Genomic DNA, 14,364 nt, shown 5'->3' with positions numbered 1-14,364 from the left:
CAGCATACCTGTGAGAAGACATAACTTCCAAAGCTTAGCATTAATCTTAACAAAAGCCAAAAGCAACTTTGAGGTAGACATGGCTCAGCATGGCACAGGCAGCTCCAGTGTGATGTCCTGACCTATGTGACATTTGACACTTAACTCAGATAGCATCTACTATTTGAGGTTGAGCAAAACAGAAAAGTCAGATTAAATGGATCTCTATGCAACCAGTCTAAAAATACCAACAGAGCTGATTGAGTTCATACAGGGATGTTACTAGATATGCTAACTATTTAAATTTCTGTAGAGGAATTTTAATTCAGCCACATGACTGCTCTGATCAAACCCAATGACCTTTTTATGTCTATGTGATCCAGCTGGAATGCAGACACACCTTTTGTACACACCTTTAATCCAAAACAATGAAGGTAAGGTTTGTCAAAGGAAGCACCTATGTTTGAAAGTGACATCTAAATGTGTGTGAAGAATAACCTTACATTTGAATTTGCAGCTATGTAGAAAATTCTATACCAGTGAGTTAAAAATAACCTTGTGAGTGAGGGACAATTGAGGCATTAAGTTGGGGAGTAGATTCACTAATCTACTTTTTGTTCTATGTTCCCTATGTATTTCTATATTCGCCCTTTTTTCTTTTCAACCCCTATATTCAAACCTAAAGATGGGAGATAAAGGAAAAGAGAGTTTTTCTCTAAATAAAACCAATAATAACTTGTAACCAACTCCCATTGAGGATAACCCTCTATAGCCCAAGAAAGCAACCAAAAAGCTACCCGACCTCCCCCCCCCCCTTAAAGAAAATGGGATGTCGTTATGTTAAGGTTTCTTTCTACTGATTTGGGATGAATAATACCTTTGTAAGGTTCCTAATAAAATTGGGGAAATGGTTAAACAAGCTAGGGATAACATTTGTGGTCCAGTTTCTAAATGCTGAGTAATTCCAGGCTTAATTAGAGTCCTGTGTGAGACAGTCTGAAATGCTAGACCAACTGGGATTGGAAGCTTTCTTTGAAAGTGCCTTGGGAGCTGAGCTGTCTTTTTCTGATGAAGAAAAGCAACTGAAACATTGGTGCTGGAACATGAAGGATGCAGGATGTCAGTGTTCAGCATGCTGAGAAGATTGAATCCTGTCAGGTCTGATCAAATGTCAGTGTCTGGTTCTTTTGTTGTGAACACATATAATTTCTCACAAGCATTATACAATCCTAAAATTATAAATGTATAAGGTATGTGTGATGCACAGAAAAATTAAGGTTGGTTTTGTGCTCTTTGTATAAACAGAAAAAAAAAGACATCTGTAAATCTTCATTCATGACATACGAAGAATGGCATCTAATAATAATTCATAGGGATTCTGTAGCCAATAAGAAGCATTGTCTATGCCTAGACATTCATGTCTCAGTCAGTCTCGGAGATATTACCATATAGTGGGATTAGCAATATAAGTTACCTGTTTCTTCTGCAGTTTAAATTCCTCACATCTCAATTGGATCTCCCTCCTTTGTTCCCTCCAGATTCCCCCTCCTTCCCTCACCCCCTCTGCCTCCCTCCCTTAGTCCTCAGAAAGGGGAGCCCTCCTCCACTAACATCTGACCTCAGCCACTCAAGTCTTTTCTGTACTGCCTCTAACCTCTTCCTCTGTAGCCTGGCAAGGCTGTCCTGCCATGGAGAAGTGTTCTAAGTTCAGTGGCCAGAGTGCATGTCTGAAGTAGTCTCTACTCTTCACATGTGAGACCCACAAGGAGACTATGTTACTACATCTGAGCAGAGGATCTAGGTCCACATCATACATGGTCCTTGGTTAGTATTTCAGTCTCTGTATTGTAGTGTAGTTATCCTGTATTATGTGGCTGATATCCGCATATAAATGGGTATATATCATGTGAGTCTTTCTGGGTCTGGATTACCTCACTCAGGATGAGTCTTTTCTAGTTCCATCCATTCGCCTGTAAATTTAGATCTTCATGTTTAAAACTTTCATTGTAGAAGTTTTTCACTTGCACAATCAGTTTTATTCCTAGTTAATTTTTCAGGCTACTATGGTAGATGGAGGCTGTATTTATGATTCCCTTTTTAGCATATTCATTATGAGTATTAAAAATTAATACTTTTTCTATGTTGATTTTGCATCTTGGTACTTTTCTGAAATTGTTTATTAGATCTAAGGATTTTCTTGTGGAATCTTTAGAGGCCATAGGTATAGTGTTATTTCATCTGCAGTAAGGATGTTTTGCCTTCTCTCTTTTCCATGGATATCTTTGGATATTACTTCTCTGTGTCAGTGCTTTAGCTAACACTTTAAGCTAAGTGTCTCACATTTGCCAGGAATCACTGTAGTACATATTGAGTAAATTAAAGAAACTGGAAACCCTTGTATCATTTTTTATTTTATTAAAATGCTTTCAGTTTTGCCTCATTTTGTATATTTTGGCTACAGTTTTGTTATATGTGGTCTTCATTATTTTAAAATATGGCCTTTCTGTTTTTAGTTTCCTTGGTGTTTTTAATCATGAAGAGACATTCAACTTTGTCAGAGGCCCTTTCTTTATCTATTGAGAAGATCATGTAATTTCTGCTCTGACCATCAGTGGTAAAACCTGCCAAATGAGACTATGAAAGCATCAGTCATCAACCAATAACTGAACGTTCAATAAGAAATGCACTCAGAATTCTAATGATACTTTCAAGAGTCTCTGGGAAGAAAACTGCATATAACTGTATTTAACTTGATTTATCAGAAGCAAGATGCAGTTTTATTTCATACACAAGTCTCACAAGGAGGCAAAGTTGTACTTTGTAAGAGTATCATTAATTAGGTCTTGTGCTGCAGTCCTAAGAAAAGCATCAGAGAACTTGATAGAAACACTAGTTTAGGGCTGGAGAGATTGCTCAGAGGTTAAGAGCACTGGCTATTCTTCCAAATGTTCTGAGTTCAATTACCAGCAACTATATGGTGGCTCACAACTGTCTATAATGAGACCTGGTGCCCTCTTCTAGCCTGCAGGCACACAAGCAGACTGAATACATAATACTGTATACATAAATAAATACATCTTAAAAAGAAACACCAGTTTACAGACCCTATGCATTAATGTCTCTTAGAGTAGGAGTTCAACAGTCTACAGTGATTCAAATGTATGTCAAATGTGAAACCCTTATCTACAGACCACCCAAAATCAGAGTCTACAGCTCTGCTTAGAGCAAAAAGTCACCCAAAATAAAACATGGTAATGGAATAAGAATGGAATTATCAGTGTAAACCTTAAAACATTTATAGACGTGTGGAGAAATGATCTGGCTACTGAAGGATTGCCTGAAACAAAACTCCCAGCATCCTGGAAAGCTGAAGAGTTGTTTAGAGTTATGCAATTATCAAGATATGGTCACAAAAGAAAGCATCCAGTACCTGGCTTTCAGTCAGTACAAGTTGAAGCATTGGCTCCGGCTCTAATCCAGGCCCAACACCTTCACTGCCATATGAGGAATATGTACCAGGAATTACACTGCTAAGCAGCTCTCCCACTGATGTCAGTCTGACACAGTTCTAGCCTCTTGGGAATTCAGGCGAAAAAGGCAGAAAGGAAGAAAGAGTTAATGGATCTTTAGGGGCTTAAGGATCAACCATCAAAAACACAGAAGGCATTTGGAGTGATCATCATTTAAGGGGAGGCCTTATGAATTATTGTGACCTGAGGCAGGACTCAGAGGACTGCTACGTATTGCAGTGGGCTTTCTATAAGTACTGCAGGGTTAGAGTCCAGAAATTACAATGTTCCTGAACCTCATGGCCGTGAAACCCTGAAAGGGACTAAAAGTCATGAAGGGTCAAGGTGGATACCTTGTCTGTCATGTGAGAGACTTAAACCTGGTGGTTAGGTTCCTCACCCGCCCCCCCCCCCAGCTCCAATGGATTTGGAAGAGGTAATTCTTTATTGTGGAAGGAAGAAAATTAGACACCTTAGTGGCAACTGTACCCTAACTGACTAAATGTCAGAGGCAGAGCCCAATTAAGAAAAGAAAAGAAGAAGTCTCCAAGTACTGCCAAATTTCCCATAAGAAAGCAGAGGAAAAGGCAGTCGAGACAGAGAATCTCAGCCTTAGATGCATCATAGGGTTTGAAACTAGAAGCATCATGGTGGGGTTTTATTTCCCCAAGATTCCGTGTGCAACGTTAGACTTAAATGAAAGGATCTCTAAACCTAGTGTCCGGTTCAGTGGGAACAAGCCACCTAACTAGTTTTACAAGTTGCACCCACTTACTCTAGTTACTCAATTTGTATGTTACACCCATGAAATTAAAATTTTAAGAAAAAGAAAAGCATAGGTATCCCATAGTACGTTATTGTAAGTACTATGGGAATAAGTTATAAGGTTTATTTTTTGTTTTTTTTAATTAATTTATTCAGATTACAACCCAATTGTTATCCTATCACTTGTATCCTCCAGTTCCTCCCTCCCTCCCGCTTTCAATCTATTCCCCTCTGCTAGCTCTACAGACCAAGGGACACCTCCTCCCCCACTATATGCTCATAGGCTATAAAGTCTCACCTTGGTAGCCTGCTTACTCTTCCTTTGAGTGCCACCGGGCCTCACCACCAAGGGGAGGTAGTCAAATATGGTGCACCAGAGTTCATGTCAGAGTCAGACACCGCTCTCCACAAAACTGTGGAGAATGTTTTGTCCATTTGGGTAGATCAGAATAGGAATTCGATGTTTACTACTTGTATTGTCCCTGGTTAGTGCAATAGTTTGAGCAGACACCCCTGGGCCCCAATACACCTGTCACGATGTTCTCCTTATTGGTTTCTAGGACCATCTGGATCTTTCTATTTCCCCATTCTCCCATACTTCGCTCACCTAGAGTCCCAATAGGAGGTCCTCCCATCTATCCCAATCTCCTGATAAGTGGAGACTATAATTGGGATAGTGCCCAATTATAAGTGAGTATATACCATATGACTCTTTCTGCATCTGGGTTAACTCACTCAGTATGATCATTTCTAGTCCCATCCATTTGTCCACAAATTTCAGGAATTCCTTGCTTTTTTAAAAAATTTACTTATTTATTCATTCACTCATGTTACCTCTCAATTGTTATCCCATGCCTTCTATCCTCCAATTCCTCCCTCCTTCCTACTTTCACCCTATTCCCCTCCCCTACATGACTGAGGGGGACCTCCTCCCTCTGTATTCCCCCTGTATATGATCATAGAGTACCAAGTCTCTTCTTGGTAGCCTGCTATCCTTCCCCTGAGTGCTACCGGGCCTCCCCATCAAGGGGACATGTTCAAATATGGGGCACCAGAGTTCATATGAAAGTCAGTCCCCACTCTTCACTCATCTGTAGAGAATGCCCTGTCCCTTGGGTAGATCTGGGTAAGGGTTGAATATTTACTGCACGGATTATCCTTGGTTGGTGCCATAGTTTCTGCAGAACCCCTGGGCCCAGATCTGCCAGTCATAATGTTCTACTTGTAGGTTTCTAGGACCGTCTGGATTCTTCTGTTTCCCCATTCTCCCATACTTCTCTCACCTGGAGTCCCATAAGGATGTCCTCACAGCTATCCCATTTTCCTGGTAGGTGAAGACTTTCATGGGGCATGACCCTTGGGCTAGTGTCTCGTTATAAGTGAGTCTATACCATTTGAGTTTTTCTGCTTCTGGGTTAACTCACTCATTATGATCATTTCCAGTTCAATCCATTTGTCCACAAATTTTGGGAATTCCTTGTTTTTAATAGATGAGTAGGATTCCATAGTGTAAATGTACCACAGTTTCTTTATCCATTCTTCAACTGAGGGACATTTAGGCTGTTTCCAGGTTCTGGCTATTATGAATATGGGATGCTATGAACATGGTTGAGCATATGTCCTTGTTGTGTGCTAGAGAATATTCTGGGGTATATTCCAAGGAGTAGAATAGCTGGGTCTTGAGGAAGACCTTTTCCCAGTTTTCTGAGAAAGTGCCAGGTAGATTTCCAAAGTGATTGTGAAAGTTTGCATTCCTACCAGCAATGAAGGAGTGTTCCTCTTTCTCCACATCCTTGCCAGCATGTGGTGTCATTTGAATTTTTTATCTTAGCCATTCTGATGGGTGTAAGATGGAATCTCAGAGTCATTTTGATTTGCATTTCTCTGATGACTGAAGACGTTGAGCATTTCTTTAAGTATTTCTCGGCCATTTGATATTCCTCTGTTGAGAATTCTCTGTTTAATGCTGAGCCCCATTTCTCAATTGAGTTATTTGGTTTGGTGGTGTTTAGTTTCTTGAATTCTTCATATATTTTGGATATTAGACCTTTGTCAGATGTAGGGTTAATGAAGATTTTTTTTCCCAGTCTGTAGGCTGTTGCTTTGTTCTCTTGACAGTGTCTCCTGCCTTAAAGAAGCTTCTCAGCCTCATAAGGTCCCATTCAAGGGGATCCAAATGGGAAAGGAGGAAGTCAAATTATCCCTATTTGCATATAATATGATAGTGCACATAAATGACCCCCAAAATTCCACCAGAGAACTCCTACAGCTGATAAACAACTTCAGCAAATTGGCTGGGTACAAAATTAACTCAAAAAAGTCAGTAGCCTTCCTTTATACAAATGACAACAATGCAGAGGAAGAAGTTAGGAAAACTGCACCCTTCACAATAGCCACAAGCAATATAAAATATCTAGGAATAATTCTAACTAAGCAAGTGAAAGACTTGTTTGAAAAAAACTTCAAATCTCTGAAGAAAGGTTGAAGATGACATCAGAAGATAGGAGGATCTCCTTTGTTCATGGATTGGGAGAATTAACATAGTAAAAATGGCCATCTTACCAAAAGAAATTTACAGATTCAATGCAATCCCTATCAAAATACCTACACAATTTTTTAAAGACGTTGAAAGATCAATTCTCAACCTCATATGGAAAAAAAAAAAAACAGAAGAGCTAAAACAATCCTATACAATAAAAGCTCCTCTGGAGGAATCTCCATCCCCAAGCTCAAGCTGTACTATAGAGCAACAGTAATTAAAACACATGGTACTGACAGAGCAATAGGCTGATTGATCAATGGAATTGGATCAAAGATCCAGAAATGAATCCACATATATATGGTCACTTGATTTTTGACAAAGAAGCCAAATCTATTCAATGGAAAAAGGATAGCATCTTCAACAAATGGTGATGGTCTAACTGGATGTCTGCATGTAGAAAAATGCAATTGGACCCATATTTGTCACCATGCAGAAAACTCAAGTCCAAGTGGATTAAAGACCTCAACATAAAACCAGAGACACTAAACCAGTTAGAAGAAAAAGTGGAGAAGAGTGTGGAACACATTGACACAGGAGACAACTTCCTGAACAGAACACCAACAGCCCAGGCTTTAAGGTCAACAAGTAATAAGGTTTATAATGGAGAGTGGGGAGAAGCAGAAGAGTATACCACAGGTGAGATGTGAATACTAAGCTTGGTTTTGTCTTGAAGGTTTCCTTGGTGTTTTGAGTAATGGGTTAATCATGTCCCTCTTGAATTCACATGGATTTCTAAATTTGTTGTTGTAGTAGGCTGGCCTAAGAGTCTGAATCTAATCAATTAATAGGCAATTTTTCGCCCCTACGCTAGCAAAATTAAACAAAATCTAATGTGAAAATCTGAGACTTAAGTTGTTATGTCTGACCTTGAAGACGTACAAGCCATATGGAAGACCTATGAACATCTGTATAGGTGTGTTTATGTATATGTTATGAGTATGAACTTGTGTACACATGCATATGGGAGGCAGGAGTCAACACAGTCAACATTGAGTACCTTCCTCTATCACGCTGACCCTTAATTTGTGAGATAGGATCTGGCACTGAACTTGAATCTGATTGGTTCACAAGACTGTGGCCAGCAAGTTCTAGGGATCCTCTTGTCTCAACCTTCTCCGTGGTTGCATCTCAGATGTATATTATCATTCCTAATTTTGCAAGGATGTTTAATCTGCCATATTGCAGACACTATATAGACTCAATCATCTTTATAACCCCATAAAAATGACATTCCATTGCTGAAAGTGTTCCTCTGTCAGCATCAGCAAGAATATAGAACTTGAGTTCTACAATTGCAAGGTGTAAAATTATACTGAGAATATGAATTGAGCTCAGGAATGAATTCTCCTGATCTCTACTTCAGACACTGTCTCAGCTAACAGAGCATTCTGGCCTTGTGAAAACAAAAGCAGATAAAATAGCTGGGCTTACCCATTACTTTTAAAACAACTAGATAATAAACCGATGCTGTTTTTAGCTGGCATATTCGTGGGCATTAATTAGTGAGACAGCACTAAAAGCTAATACAATTATTTTAGCAGCTGATGAATGTTCATTTTAACTAGGATTCTGTTAAAAAAAATTATATCTGAAATCATACCCACATTTTGTACATCCATTCTATAATGAATTTGTGTAATGCAATATCCAATAGTATGACTTCAGAAACAATTACAGAAACCACAAACGATGGCATGGATAAATTTCATACATATCACATTCAAAGGGAAGGAGAAGAAAGGAGAGGCGAAGAAGAATACATATCAAATCATCCCATTTGTAGAATACTAAGAAGTATAAACATTAAATTGTGGTGTTTATTCAACATATATATATACACACACACACACATATATATATATATAATATATATGGCATAGAAAAACAACAAATTTATTATCAATAAATTTGTGACAAGGTTGTTTTTGGGAGAAGGAAGTGAATAGTGACAGGAAGAAGAGTAAATGGAGACAGCAGAATCTTTGATAGTGGCAGAATGATCAACACCCAGATAATGATTACTGTGTATTTAACCTTATAATGTATCACTAGAAGTAACATCCATTTATGTCATTTTTTTTATATTAAATGCACTGACTCAGTAAAGGACAGAACGGTGGTATACATTCCCATGTACAGTAGTGCATACACAAAGAAGCGCCCAGAGAAATGTGGGAGGTGCCTTGCAATAATGACTGCTGTGATCTCAGAGTGCTGGTCCTCCTCTGGTCAAAGACACATTGGTGGCACATCTGGGAAATGCAGATTGAAGGCTCTGCTCATCTAAAAGCTCATGTCTTTTCTTTTCCGCCCACGATTCCTGAATTGATCTATTTCCACTGCCCTAGTCTTTCTGTGTCTGTGCTTAAGGAGGGCCACCATAATCTGAACATGGACATGAGCTCCTTTTGAAAGAGCCCCACTCGGCTCTGAATCATCATCTCTGCTATTTTCTTGAAGCATTTTATTTGCTTCTGTTCTTTGCTTCTACTCAAAAGGCAGAAGAGGTGTTGTCAAGGAGGCTGATACTAATGCATCCAGCCCTGTTACTTCACTGATGTACTGCCCCTTTTAGACTAATGTAATGGGGCAGAAGCTGTAATAATGATGAATTGCTGATTGCTGTTCCTTCCCCAAGCCTGGCCAATATAAAATAGTCCTGCTCTGCTCTACATGATGGCCATTTCTTTTCTTAAAAAAAAAAAGGCTAAAATTGAAACTTTGTCCCATTAATAGCATTCAATATCACTGTGCCCGTGTTATTTGGCAAGAATGACTGTCTATTAAAGCTGGTACCCAAACCTGAGATTCAGCTTGAAAGAATAATAGCATACGCCATTCCTTTTCATTGTGAGCCCAAAATGAAAATAAATGTATTCTTACTAAAGAATGTGTTGTCATACACCCCCTCTCTCTCTCTCTCTCTCTCTCTCTCTCTCTCTCTCTCTCTCTCTCTCTCTCTCTCTCTCTGCCCCCCCTCTCTGTGTGTGTGTGGTGTGTGTACTTGGTTATTGTGGGTGTCTGTATATGTACTCATACATGTATGTGGAGGCCAGAGATTGGTGTCAAGAATCTTTCCTTTATTGCATCCCACCTTTACATTTTTAGATGTGTTCTCAGTTAACTTGAATCTCACAGATTTGACTAGACCATCTGGCTAATAAGATGGAGAGCTCTGCCTGTCACAAGCTTCTATACCTTACCATAGAAAGCACATGCATTAGTCACAGCTTGCTATCACACACACACACACACACACACACACACACACACACACACACACACACTTCCAAGAAGATTCAGGAATAGGATGGATTGAGCAAGGTTGCAATCCAATGAAGCTTTTACATTTGAACTCAGACCTAATACTTTCACCACGAGGCCAATCACTTTCTACAAATCCCTTTTCATATCAGCTAATCAATTTCCATGAAAACTTATATGATATTACCTGATCTTTCCCATACAAATTCCACTCTACAGTTTGATCCCTCTCCATACACATCTGCATCATAGCAAAATCTCTCTTTGAAAATCCTTAGAGTACTCCATATTCTGGTCACCTTTTTAATCCATTCTTTTATGTCTTTTAAATTGTAACTCAATACTTAATTCTTTAATCAAATCAGATATTGGATTGTTTACTCCAGCAAGCTTTGTGCCACCACTGAAGTGGTATAGCTGGCAGACAGAATATCATTGTATATCAAAGAGTTTGTGGCTAGATTTATGTTTCTCTTTTGATAATGCACAAAGTACCTTTCTGTACCAAAGACACCAGATCATAGCATTGAAACATCTATATAAGCACAAGCTTGACATCTTCATCTCCAATGCTTTGTGTAGTTATTATCTTTGGCAATGGGGTCTTGTTGTCAGTTTGTGGAGAACAAACTGTAGTCATGACAACAGCCTAGATTCTGGGTGATTCCCATGGAACCCCTTTGGCCAACCACTCAAGTAGATGGAACTTGTTCCAGCACTGGAATTTTTATTTGATGACAAGGGATGGTTAGATGGAGGGTCTGTCTTTCTCCCTCAATATTTAGTGGTTTCATTTAAATCACCTTCCTGTATGTATATATGTTAGGAAGATTCTACTGCATTGGATTCTCATACTAACCCTCAAAAGACTTTTCCAACTATATCAACATGCAACTTTCACACATGATCACTTAATCTTTAATTGAATTCTGCCTTATTGTCACCAGGTCAAGCTGTCCCCATTACAGTAAAACATCAGCTCCATGTAAGATGAAACATTTCTACTTTTAATCATGTGTTTCATTTTGAAAACATGCTGGATACTGAATAGCACATGGCACATTAGGCTGTCTATAGAGCTTTTGGGGGGATAACTTTATCCAACCTTGAAAATATAAATTATAGAAACTCTAAGTGTGACTGAAAAGTAAAATTTGGCACATATAGTACTGAGTTCTTGGTAGTGGTCGAAAATGTGCTTGTTGATTTGATTAATTGGTTGGCTAAAATAAGATCAAGATTATGACAATCTTTTCCTGGAAACATCAAAAATGGGGAAGTTAAGTGAAAGTACAAAGTCTAAAACAGATATCTAAAATAAAATAAGTTGATAATAGCCTGTATTTTTAGCAATCATTGAGGTTGTGCTCACCCGTCACTTTCATCAATGGCTGGTCTTTAATGTCTACCATTCTATTTTACATGTATTTCATTTGATCTGGTCAAAACCTTGGGAAATATGGAAGACTCATAACTCTTCCAAATTTTTAGCAAACCAAAATCTACCAAGACTGGATCAGCTTCCTAAATCTGCTGTAATATGTAAACACAGTGGTAAAAGCCAAACATAGAACAGTACGGATTAATTAATTTCTTATTTATGAATGTCAGAAGCCTGATTTCACTTGAGCCCAAATCAAGTCCCTGGAAGTGTGTTCTGCCAGTTCTGAGTAAGGGTTTGCTTGTTTCTCATTTTTAAGTTTCAAGGCTCCCTGTGCTCCTTAGCTCGGGCTCATTTCTGATTGTCTATGTTAGCAGCCGTGGTGGCTCCTTCCTCCCTCACTACCTCACTTTCTGTGTCTCTCCATCTCTTGATTTCTGAAGTGTCCTCTCCTGACCATCATTTCTTCCTTCCTTTCTTATTCCTAACTGCATCTCCTTAGATATCACATCATATTGGTCCACCTATACGGTCCAAGATAATTCTCTAATCTCTAACAGAAAAGCCCCTTTTGCCATTCACAGTAACCTATGAACATGTTCTGGACATCAAAACAAATCAGAAGACCAATAATCTGCCACCTCAGAAATCAAATAATTTGTCCAAGATTCACCTACCTGGAAGATAACAGAGATAATGTTTATAAATACTGGCTCCCAAATCTTTAATTGTAAAAGCAACAATAGAGGGCAAGAGAGATGGCTCAGAGGTTAAGAGCACTGGCTGTTCTTCCAAAGGTCCTGAGTTCAATTCCCAGCAACCATATGGTGGCTCAAAACCATCTTTAATGAGATCCGGTGCCCTCTTCTGGCATGCAAGCATACATGGGGACAGAGTACTGTATAAATAATAAATAAATAAAATCTTAAAATAAAAAAGCAACAATAGAAAATATGCAAATTAAGTAATATCATCAGTTTATCTTACCTCATAAGTACTAATTTCTTCAGACTATTGATGTTGATTGGAGCCAAAAGGAACCCAGGAAATGCCTATCTCTTAGCCAACTTTTCTGTGTCCACTGTGAGGTATTCCCAACAGAGATTTCATAAAGCAGTCAGACCACATAACCAATCTTCTCTGACTTCAGAGACATAAAAGCTCCATTCTGATTATCAACACCTTGATAATTGATTTAAAATACCCTGTTTTATCATGTGCCTTTCCTGAACAAAGAGCTCAGCATATTGGTCCTGCCTATGGAGTTGCTCTCCTTTTAATCCCAAAGATTTAACCAGTGGAAGTCAATGCATACAGTGTTCCCTAAAATATTTCTATTATTGACAAATGTCCTGTTTCATATGCATGCTGGTAAAAAACAATTTTACTCAGTAAGTAGGACTGACAAGAAACCATCAAGATCTGAGAGTTGTTTTCTTCTTTGGCAAAAAAAAAAAAAAAAAAAATGTACAACCTGAGTTTATCCTAGGGACAATTCAAAGTCATTATTCCATCTTCAGAAAGAAGCAGAAATAAGATCCAGGTTTCAATTTTAATATGTCAGTCTGACTAATCCTGTAAGTATTCTACGTCCTTAAAAATGCTTATTCCTTTTGGATATATCATCATAGGTTCTACTTTTCCCTTCAAATTTAAATTTTGCATTTCTCAGCTTCTAACAAGCAAGATCCCAAAACAAAAATAAATTCTCAAGATTAGATGGATATTTTTTATCAACCTTTTATACCACTCTCCTTTCCTCCCTGCTCTTCTGGTGGCTAAGCAAATCTTTTATTTTAAGTCACAATAAGGTTCTGAAAGACCAGGGTAGACTCAGACCTTTCTTGCCAAGCACTGGGTCTTTCAATATGGATAACTGCCAAAGGTTACTGCAAACCGAACAGAAGAAAAGGCACAGAGGTGGGTTGGCAAAGCTCGCTGTAACTGCTGGAAAAGGCTACGCCACTGTCCTAAGTGAAACAGAAAGCCATTGTCTTCAGGTATTTTCTCTCTTCGTTAGCTCGGATAGTTACAGAAACAGACACGAAGAGAAATCACAAGATAGAGATGGAAAGAGAACAGCAACATTTTTCACATTACAGTGCCTTTAGTGTCCATTTTCAGCTATTATGACCTTTGAGGAAGGAATGTTCACACGATCATGAACGAATATGGGGATGCTCATATTATCACCTGATAATGTTAGAATAAGACAGACTAATGGGGGCTTATGCTGCTGACCTCAGCAGATACCATTCCAGAATGAGCCTTTAAATAAACCCTCCGTTCCTGATGGAGTATCTCAAAACTCAGGTTAAAATTCATACCTTACATTCTGATAAAAGTTTGTTCATTGTCTCTTCTACATCAGTGCCGAACACTAGGAGCTGGCTGCAAAAATCTGTGACAACAGCACCAAGGAGAAAGAGAGAGATCATGGTGTGACGTGATGGTCCTAGAGCAGTGCTGTCCAACCCGACCTTTTAATATAGTTCCTCACATTGTGATGACCTGTAAGCACAAAATTATTTTTGTACCTATTTTATACCTGTGATTTCGCTACTGTTATGAACTGTAATGTAAATATCAGTGTTTTATCATGGTCTTAGGGCAACCCCTGTGAAAGGGTCATTTGACCCCAAAAGGGGTTGTGACCCACATGTTGAGAATCACTGGTCTAGAGCCAGAAAACCACCACACATCCCTTTCAACTGGAGCTCACAATTGCACAGCTGCATGTACAGTTGAGATGATTAAGTGACTAACAACTCATGTGATCTTAGGACTCTGAAAAAAAAAAATCTCCAGCTATTGAGTTTCAACTGTTCAGCGAGCATTTACTCATTCATTTGTACATCCCCAGTGGCACACTACACACAGCTTCCTGTTTTAGAGACTCAGGACACCATAATTAATGCAGCAGG

Source organism: Acomys minous, assembly GCF_964271855.1.
Source record: "Acomys minous genome assembly, chromosome: 11".
NCBI lineage: Eukaryota > Metazoa > Chordata > Mammalia > Rodentia > Muridae > Acomys > Acomys minous.
Note: the sequence above shows the minus strand (reverse complement) of the source record.